Source organism: Hibiscus syriacus, unplaced genomic scaffold, assembly GCF_006381635.1.
Source record: "Hibiscus syriacus cultivar Baekdansim isolate YM2019G1 unplaced genomic scaffold, ASM638163v2 tig00003725_pilon, whole genome shotgun sequence".
Taxonomy (NCBI): Eukaryota; Viridiplantae; Streptophyta; class Magnoliopsida; order Malvales; family Malvaceae; genus Hibiscus; species Hibiscus syriacus.
In genome coordinates, this window is record NW_024061982.1 from 1,771,600 (window position 1) to 1,782,358 (window position 10,759).

The 10,759-nt window shown below is 35.5% G+C and overlaps 2 pseudogenes; both read right to left on the reverse strand.

The window, feature by feature from the left end:
- Window positions 1-4,355: 4,355 nt before the first annotated feature.
- LOC120184049 lies at window positions 4,356-7,558 on the reverse strand (annotated as a pseudogene).
- Window positions 7,559-8,386: 828 nt separating this feature from the next.
- LOC120183667 lies at window positions 8,387-10,759 on the reverse strand (annotated as a pseudogene).

Here is a 10,759-nt window from a genome sequence, read left to right on the forward strand (position 1 = left end):
TATATATATATATATATATATCAAAATGATTTCAAAACTATATATTATATATTTCAAAAGCATTTTCAAAAACTATATATATATGTTTTCAAAAAAATTAAAAACTATATAATATATATATTTTCGAAATGTTTTCGAAACTATATAGTATATATATTTTAGAAAACCGTTTTTTAGAAATTATATTTTTTTCAAAAAAAAATTCAAAAATTATATTATATTACTATAAAAATAATATATAAAAAATAAATCCGGATGAAAATAAGTGTATACAAGAATGAATGGATTTTGTTTGCTTAATACATGATGAACATTACTGAGTCATGTAGGAATAAGAATGATTCTTCGAGAGTTGCTTCCACTGCAACACGTTGTACGTCTATTGAATAACATTGTCGATGGGGCAATTTTAGTAGACCATATTCATATAACAAAACGAGTAGTTTCAGCTTCACCATCAGTCCCCTCATCATGCAACAATGATAATACAACATTGAACAGTTTCCAGAAAAGCTATCTACTACCTATGTTAAGCTCTAACACTTTAATTTACACTTGAAAAAGTATTGAAGTTATGGCTTCACTAAAGTCTGTTTCTAAGATTTTAGTGGCATGTGACAACATAAATTTCTTTTAACCAAAAAAAAAACACTCATTCCAACTCATTATGCTATCTTAGATTTTCTTTTGTGTTGAAACAGGTGTTTTAAGCTAAAATTTATTTTAACATTTTAACCGAAATATTTAACGGTATTATTTGGACATTATTAAAACAGATGAACTAATTATGCCAAAATGAAAATATAGGGACTATATCGCGTCAAATTAAATTATGTTAAAATTAGAGTCGAATTGGAATCATATATAACTAGTAAGTATTGAATCAGGGTTAGAGCGATAAAAGCCAACTTTATCCCTTACAATTAATATCCAATATATATTTATACATAAAATTAACCATTGTAAAAAAAAAAGAGTCAATAAAAGCATATCACATGACATTTCTTTATAAAACATATACATGTATTCTGAAAACTTATAAAAGAAAATTATATCTAAAATTTAAAATATATATATATATATATAGAAAATTTGAAAATGTTTTTAAAAATAATATTTTATGAATATAATATATTATAAAAAATAAGAAAAACATTTAAAATTAGTGATGTGTTCCTGTAGACTCATCCGAAAATTATCTATTATGTTTGAATTTGGAAGTTGGTTCATGTAATTAATTTTGTCTATAAATAATCTTTAGTTAATTAATTCAAATAATTAACAGTTGTAACAATTTCAATTAAAATGCTGGCATAGAATTTTTTTTAAACAAAAAAAAGCTCATTCTAACTCATCATGATATATTAATATTATTATTATTCTGTGTTCAAACAAATATTTTTAGGATAATTTTATTTTAGCATTTTAACCGAAATATTTAACGGCGTCATTTGACGTTATTATAATAAATTACCCAAATATGCCAAATGAAAGTATAGTGACTAAATTCGAAATTTTTGTATAGTAAAGATACTAAACACGGAATTAGACTATTGGAAAGGCCACAATAACAATACTAGGAAAAATTAAAATATATATTATTAGAATCCAAAGTTAACAATAATCCAAAATAAGCTTTTACATGAAGTTTAGGAATCTATATGTATATCATTGTTGCTCGAAGCTGCTATTACCGGTGGTCCTATCAAAAGATTTAGAAAATTCAATAATGCATGTTCATCCATCCCAGCTACTGCTCATGTTATTGATGAAGAGAAATGTGAATATCATCATTATTCCATGTAAAAACTTTTCTGGTTAGGAGTTTGATGAATGATATTGATGATGCACATTGAATACTTGAGAACTGAATGAATATCATGCACATTCAATACATCAATTAATCATTTGCAGTCTTAAAAGACACGTGATTGGCATCGGCTGCATGTTTTCTGCAAAACAAAATTGAATTTGCAGAATTCAAGACCCTAAACCCAGAATGCAAGGACAAAATGAAAGCACAAAGAAACCCTCCAATCCTGATTAAACAAATAAAACAGTTTTCCATTACCAATCACAAGGATTCAAATTTAACTAGAGGGTAATTTGCAGTAACACTAGAGGTAGTAAGTAGTAAAATACAGTGCCCTTCCCTGTCTCAACCCTCGACCAATAGCTCAAAATGCAAAGATGGCGTAGCTATTAACTAGCATGTGCACAGCAGAACAGGCTGCTGCGCTCTGTTGCACTCTGTAACATTCTTAACTTTTTCTGCCATCACCTTATTTATTTCTTACTTGTACTTTTTGTTGATTTGTCACTGTCAAAAGAGGACTAAAGTGATGTCATGTAAACTTTTTACCTTAACCGGTAACTGGATAGATTCAATATTATAAAACTTGGCAAAGAAGGTTTTATTTACCCAAAGAATCTTCTCTAACAATGAAACCGTTATGATTATGAGTGAAGGAAAGAAAGGGTTCATGGATGATGATGTGGGTGATGTGAGAGAGAAATATCCTACAAGCAACATTGCTGAGTGGAACGCAACTGGAATGTCCTGTCTGCAGATGAGCTAAATTAAAAAGCTTTCATGGATAAATTTATGTGCCTGTGGGCAATGGCATGTAATGCTTATGCTGCCCCAGTTATTTTTCTTCTATATATGAAGAATCTTGATAAATTAACATTGGACCTCCATTTAAAAGCAGTTGGCTGGCACTTTCAAGTTCAACTCAGACAATCAAAAGAAAATAATATGTGCTCAACCCAGAGATAAGTAATATGCATCCTAGAGAATGTTAAGATTCCTCAGGTTCTACATAGAATCTTTACCAAATAAACACTTTTTTAATCAACCAGAGCAACCAAACCCGTTTTTAAATAATTTAGCCCTTACTGAGGACATGACCTCTGATAGGAAAGTATGGAGACTTAAGATCAGTGTAACTGAGTAGTACAGATCACATCCATAGGGTATATCATCTCTGTCTTCTTTTTATGCATTTGTAGTAATTTCCATGACTTCTTCTTTTTATACGTTTCTGTCATTGGAATTTATGAAGGCTTAGAACTACGGTAGCGGAGTAGTGTTGCTTTAGTTTAGGTTTTAACACATTTGACTTTATTCCTTCTCGTTGCTTGCTATCGTTGAATTTTGTGTATCCTTTACTTCAAGTTTTGCTCTTTTTAAATATTAGTCGGGTCTTACGTTTCTGTCTATATGCAGATATTTTTATGCATGGATAACTTCACATTTCAGACGCACATATGTAGACTGCATATGAACACTGTTCAACTATTTATTTATTTATTTATTTATACATGCATGGCATTTCTATCTTTACTTTTAATTTTTCTAACTGCCGGAGGTCTTCCACGGAAGCTGCTCTCAACCTGGTATTGGGGGCAGCCTACTACCCTACCTCCCCCTTACCCCATTGCATATGAAAATAGGGTTTTGTTGTTGTTGTTGTTGTAACTTGTAATTATAGTTGTTCAATTTGAGATCTAATCTCTATGCACAGATTATTTTAGGGCTAATGGTTTGGTTTGACATAAATTTTAGGTAACACAGAGATGTTAAATTTCATATTCAAAACCTTGTTCTTTAGATCTTGTATTTTTTTTTTTCAGAAACTAAAAAGAGATTGCACAAACAGCTATCACTTGACATTGAAAATTTTTATGGGTTTTTCGCAATCAAATAAGATTTTTTTTTTCACATGCAATGCAAGCTGTGTAAAACAAAATCTGATCCAATCTATCTTATATGTTGATTCAATTTACAAATTCAGATATCCGGAAAAAATTAGATCAAATTATGATAATTTAAATTCTAATTTTGATTGTCTGAAAATCCGATAAAAGTTAAACCTTTAGAGTTTAAACCTCCTCCAGCTTAATAAGCGAGTAATCCACTGAGACAATAACCATTTAGGAATTAGGATGTCTAATATTATTGTGTATGAATAATTAAATATATAATATAGTTTAGGTATAGAAATGTTGCAAAAAGTCACAAAATATAAATTTTAATTTTTTTTGTCAAATTAAGTTTTATGTTAGGATCGAGATATCTCTAAATTTTTAAATATCCGGAATTTCAGGTTAGATACTATCTAATATATGAAAATGCACACACACCTAATGCAATCCATAATATAGAGTTAAGATACCCGGGCCCAAAATATTCACACCAAACTCGGAAACAATGAAAAGAGAACACAAGCAAAATAACTAATGAAAGCAGCAAGTCTACAAGTACACGACTTTTAAATGAAACAAAGTTTTACAAATTTTATTGAAACAACTAATATATATATATATATCTAATCTACTATCATCAGCCCCTTCGAATTTCTCTCTCTGTAGAAAAGCTCAAAGGCTGGCGCAGTCAAGAAATATTTTGTAGAAAATAATTTACCAGCAAAAGAATTGAACTATTCAGGAACCAAAGCCAACCATAAGAGTCACCAAGTCATTAGCCTTCCATCACTCGGCTCGGGACTGACCACCTCTAGAAGAGAGAATAATACCGACAATCAAGCCATATAGTGCCAATGCCTCAGCAAAGATCAGAATGAGTATCATCCCAACAAAAAGCTTTGGCTGTTGTGCATTAGCTCTGCAAATTCCAATTAAACGGAAAGACGAGTTTCAAAGTAATACCAATTGCAAAAATAAAGGAATGATAGTATCATCTTAAACAAAACGAATACTAGCAATACAAACCCAACGGTGGTATAGCTCCACTTTAAGGGATAGAAAACAATAATAATTCTTAAGCTACGTTCATCTTTCCTTCTCCATCATAATTTGTGAGTACCCTAACAGCATCTCAATTTCTACCTTTACAAAATCCAATAGAGCAAAAAAGGTTTCAAAGTATTACTACTTGCAAATATGAAACAAAAAGTCATCAACAAAAGTAATAACGAATATCAACTTAAACAACTTGAATACAAACATGACAGTGATATAGCACTAGTTCAAGGGATAGAAACAACAATAATTCTTAAACTACATTCATCTTTCCTTCCTAACCAATACCCTAACAGCATTTCAATTTGTGCATCAGCTCTACAAAATCCAATTACACGATAAGACAAATTACAAAGTGATGCTACTTGCAAAACTAAAGCATCATATCATCAAGAACAGTACTAAGAATATCATCTTGCACAAAATGAAAAAAGAACATATATCAGTAGTTTAAGAGAATATATAACATGAAAAAAGCTTAAATTACATTCACCTTTCTTTCCCCGTTACAGCATCTCAATTTAGTTTAAGGCCTAAGGCAATAATAATTCAATACTACAACAGTGAAACGGTACTAATTTATGGGATAGAAAATAATAATAATGCTTAAGCTACATTCATCTCTCATTCCAACCAATCATAATTCACCCCAACAGCATCTCAATTGGGCATTAGCTCTACAAAATCCAATACACGATAAGTTTAAAAGTAATACACTTGCAAAAATAAAACAAACCATCAACACAGTACTAATGAGTACCAATTTATACAAATGAAAAATAACATATAGCACTGGTTTGAGGGGATATATAGCAAGAATAATGCTTAAATCACATTCATCTTTCCTTCCTGACCAATCATAATTCACCCTAACAGCATCTCAATGTGGGCATTAGCTCTACAAAATCCAATACATGATAAGGCAAGAGTTTAAAAGTAATACTACTTGCAAAATAAATCAACAATAATCAACAGTACTAATGATATCACTTACACAAAAATAAAACTAACATATAGCCCTAGTTTAAGGGGATATATAACAGGATAATGCTTAAATTACATTAATCTTTCATTCCCAACAACCATAATAACGGTACATCATCTCAACTCCGTTCATGTCCTAACCAGACCCTACTTAAAATTCTCCGAAGCTGGATCTAACAATCAAGTAAAAAGGGTACTTTGCGGGTTAACATCAAACCCATGAATAATACCAACTTTCTATAGAGAAAAATGCAACAAAACTGGTATGATCATGAAGAATAAACCAAGCAAACAAACTGAAATTTTAAGCAAAGATAAAAAGCATACCTAACACCAGCATCACCACGATCCCAATAGCCATACCAGCGGAAAGACCAGCAAGCCACAAGCGAGACCAGAAGAAAGATGGGCGTATCCATCGAAAAGGTAATAAGATTTAGCCTTTGGATTAATTCCGGTACTAATGATTACAGCAATAATCAATCCATAAATACGAGCACACCAGCCATAACCACGGGACGATCGACTTCATCACCAGCTCTGGCTCATCACCCATCGACGCCATACCAACCCCACTTTTCGCGGTCCCATGCGGCTCCCATTCCTGCGAAACATCCAATCAAAACCCAAACCCCACCGATCCTCAGACATAAAATAGAGAAGAAGAAAAAAAAATATTTTAAGACCGATTATCTAAATTGCTTACAGGAGAAAACGAGGGCAGCAGCGGCACCCAAGAAACCGAGAAAGGAGCAGTTTCATCGCCGCTAAATGTTGAAGCCATTTTCCTTTCTCGATGAGAGTAATAAACGGATCTGAGAACGTTAAAAATTGAGTCTTCTCTTATTTGGAGAAAGCTAAAATTGAAGGGTCTCTTCCTGGAAGAAGCACGGAACAAGAACAACCTCAGATAGGGCTTTCTATTAACTAGGCTCTTCTCTTATTTGGCTCAACTCGGAAAATTCTAAAAGAAGCCCTTATTATGGTTTTTGAATAGAAGTGAGGTTTAATAAAAGATAAATGAGTTGTATCATACCATTTTTAACTAAAACTGAAAACTGAAATCGAAATCTCTCTAACTTTGTTTGTGTCAACAAACAATTTGAAATGCTATACTGTTTTGTACAATTTGAAATTCAACAAACATGGTTGGGCTAATTTTTATGATAAATGCCTAAACTTCAATGCCATGAACTATGAAGTTTAACAGTCCTTTAAAGATTGACTGTCTAGTATTGTCACCAATGGAAGCAATAATTTAGAGATGAAATGATCAAAGTATTTTTTCTTCCAAGGTATTGTTTTGTTAGTTTGTATAATTCTTAGAAACTCGAAAGTCTGGGGAATTGAGTCAGTCGTGATCTTGATCTTGTAAGTGATTAGATTGCCTATCTATTATCTTGTTTCAAAATGTCCATCTAGCTTCTTTTTTCTCCATTTAAGGCATTATGTGTATAAGCTTCCTTTTTTGTTAACCAGAGCTTCACGGGCGTGAAAAATGTCGGCAAATCAGGGATCATTAGAACTCCTTCATGACTTGGTTCTGATGCTTCCCGCTTGCAATAACTATTATAAGTTGTAATTCATCTTGCTACTATTATGGTTCTTGATAGGAACCTTCACTTACATCACTACAAGTCTTACCACTTTGCAAGCTTTCTTTAGTGAAGAAACCTTTTGCTAATACAAGCAAGGGAATGAAATAGTTAATATAGAACTTCCCACTGATAGCAGAGGAAGATGGTAAAAGACCAAGAAGAGGGTTCCGACACATTTGATAACGTCTTTGCTCTTCAGGACTTCTAGACATAGATGTTGTAACAAACAGTCTTCATGATGTTAGATTCTTGATGAGCTTCTAGATTCAGAAATGAATCAACTGACCCCTTTTTTTTCTCCTATCATCCTTATCATCAGGACTTAGCTTATCTGACAATGATTGTGCTCTTATAAAGTAGAAAACGAATGATAGAAACTTCTATGTGGTATGGAAATGGTGAATGGAATGGTTGTAGTCATGTTTCGCTTTCGTATCTCTTATGTTGTTAAAACCATCCTATTTGCAATTTCAGAGCAGCCACTTCTACGTTATATTATGGGGTCAAATCTTTGTTTCCTTGTTAAAGATTTAGCGATTTGGTCTTTTTGAGTGCTTAAGCGTAATCTGGAATGGAGGATGGATTCTCGAAACAAACACTCATAGTGAAGCTGATTCTAGAGACAGCTTTGTATGTTATTAGACCGTCATACTTTTGACTTATTGTGTAGGGCTGTTAGTTTTTAAGTGACAAAATTACAATTAAATTTCTCTTGCCGCTGCTCCTTTTTTACTATGTTTCCCAGCACATTACTCTTGTTTTCTTTCTGCTTATTGGGGTAGCCTATCACATGATTGTTTCCATGCGTTTATACGTTAAGATTGAGCTTTGGACCTCAATTCAGGTGAAGGACCGTACGGCCATTTTATCTGTACTCTGTGTCGTATTCGACCTACTGCAAGCTTATGGCCTCCGTATCAGAAGATACCACAGTAGTTCTTTGGAAACCTACCCTACTCGAACTTGAAGGATATATGCAGTTCATATGTTTTTGAAAGAAGGATTAGAAGTATTCAGTTTTTACTGCATGATCGATCATGTTCTACATAAGTTTTTCATCTATGCATCTCACTCAAAGCCTCAGTACATTCTACAAACCCAAGGGGTAAATAAAAATACATTGGAAATAGAGAGAAGACTCATTTCAATCAAATGATGAGACTTCTTAATCCACTTCCTCACCTTGGGTCCGGAACCACTTCCACCGCTCCACCACCACTAGGCATCCTCAGCACCACACCCATCGGCACATCCCGCCCTCGCCACCTGATACATCTTAGCAATAATTGGATTGCAGATCCCTTCCAATTCCTTAAACTTATCCTCAAATTCATCAACTTCAGCCAGTTGGTTCGCATCGAGCCACTCGATTGTCTCATCAATGGCTTTCAATCTTCTGCTTGTTAGCGGGGTCGAGTTTCCCGGCGAACTTGTCATCTTTCACAGTGTTCCTCAGGTTGTAAAGTAATTCTCGAGCCATTCTTCGCCTCCACCTTCTTTCACTTCTCTCCTCTGCCTTGTACCTCTCTGCCTCTTCCACCATTCTTTCAATCTCTTCTTGCTCAACCTTCCCTTATCGTTTGTAATTGTAATTGTTTCTCCTGCAGTCTTATCCTCTGCAGATACGTTCAAGATGCCATTCGCATCTATGTCAAAACAGACATTGATTTGAGGCACCCCTCTCGGTGCCGGTGGGATCCCTGTTAGCTCGAACTTGCCTAGCAATTGTTGTCCTTGGTCAAAGACATTGATTTGAGGCACCCCTCTCGGTGCCGTGGGATCCCTGTTAGCTCGAACTTGCCTAGCAAATTGTTGTCCTTGGTCCGAGCCCTTTCACCTTCGTATTGAATCAAAACCCCAGGCTGATTATCGGAATACGTCGAGAAAATCTGCTCTTTCTTGGTGGGAATCGTCGTGTTCCTTGAATCAACACTGTCATTACACCACCTGCGGTTTCAAGACCAAGGCTGAGAGGGTGACATCAAGAAGAAGCAATCTTGGACCTTTTCGTTCCCTTCACCGCTCAGAATAGCGGCCTGGACAGCGGCACCATAAGCGACGGCTTCATCGGGGTTTATGCTCTTGCAAAGCTCCTTCCCGTTGAAGAAATCTTGCAGAAGTTGCTGAACTTTGGGAATCCTTGTCGATCCACCAACAAGAACAACCTCATCGACTTGACTCTTGTCCAGCTTCGAGTCCCGAATACATTTCTCGACTGGTTCCATACATTTCCTGAACAAATCCATGTTCAACTCCTCGAACCTTGCTCTAGTAATTGTGGAATAGAAATCGATCCCTTCATAGAGTGAATCTATTTCAATGGTATTTGAGCAGTCGAGAAAGTGTCCTCTTCGCCCTCTCGCATGCAGTCCTCAGCCTTCTCAAAGCCCTTGGGTTGCTGCTAATATCCTTCTTATGTTTCCTCTTGAATTCTTGAACGAAATGATTAACAAGCCTGTTGTCAAAGTCTTCACCTCCCAGGTGAGTGTCTCCGGCAGTGGCTTTGACTTCAAAGATCCTTTCTTCAATCGTCAACAACGAAAATCGAAAGTACCACCAGATCGAAAATCAACACGTTTTTCTCGCGGGAACTCGCCGCCTTCTTATCGAGACCATAAGCAATCGCAGCAGCCGTCGGTTCATTGATAATCCTCATGATATTAAGCCCCGAAATGGCTCCGGCGTCCTTCGTGGCCTGCCTTTGCGAGTCGTTGAAATAAGCCGGCACGGTGATGACAGCGTTTTAATGGTTTGCCCCAAGTAGCCTCGGCAACCTCCTTCATCTTGACCACACACATGGAAGAAAAGAAATCTCTTCGGCGGCGAACTGTTTCTCTTCGCCTTTGTAATTAACCACGATCATCGGCTTATCTGCAGGACCAGCAACGACCTTGAAAGGCCAATGCTTCATGTCAGCTTGCACCGATGGGTCCGAGAATCGACGACCGATGAGCCGTTTAGCGTCGAAAACGGTGTTCTGAGGGTTCATCGCGACTTGGTTCTTAGCCGCATCACCGATGAGCGTTCGGTATCGTGAAAGCGACGTAAGACGGCGTCGTTCGGTTGCCTTGGTCGTTGCAATGATCTCGACTCGATCATTCTGCCATACCCCAACACAACTGTATGTCGTCCCGAGATCAATCCCAATTGCTTTGCCTCCTTCAGCTTTGGCCGCCATTAGAACTTCAAAAAAAGAAGCAGAAAAATACAAGTAAGATTTCGGAAAGAATTCTGAGAGTTCTTTTGGAATCTAAAACAATTTGCTTTGATGAACTTGGTTAAGACACAGGGGAAACAGAGTGGTGTATATATATTTACAAGGAAGAAGAATGAAGAAAAATCGAGACTAGAGTAGAAAGGTGGTGAAAATTAGAAATGGAAAGAAGAGATGAAGCTAGAGAGTTCTAGAGAAG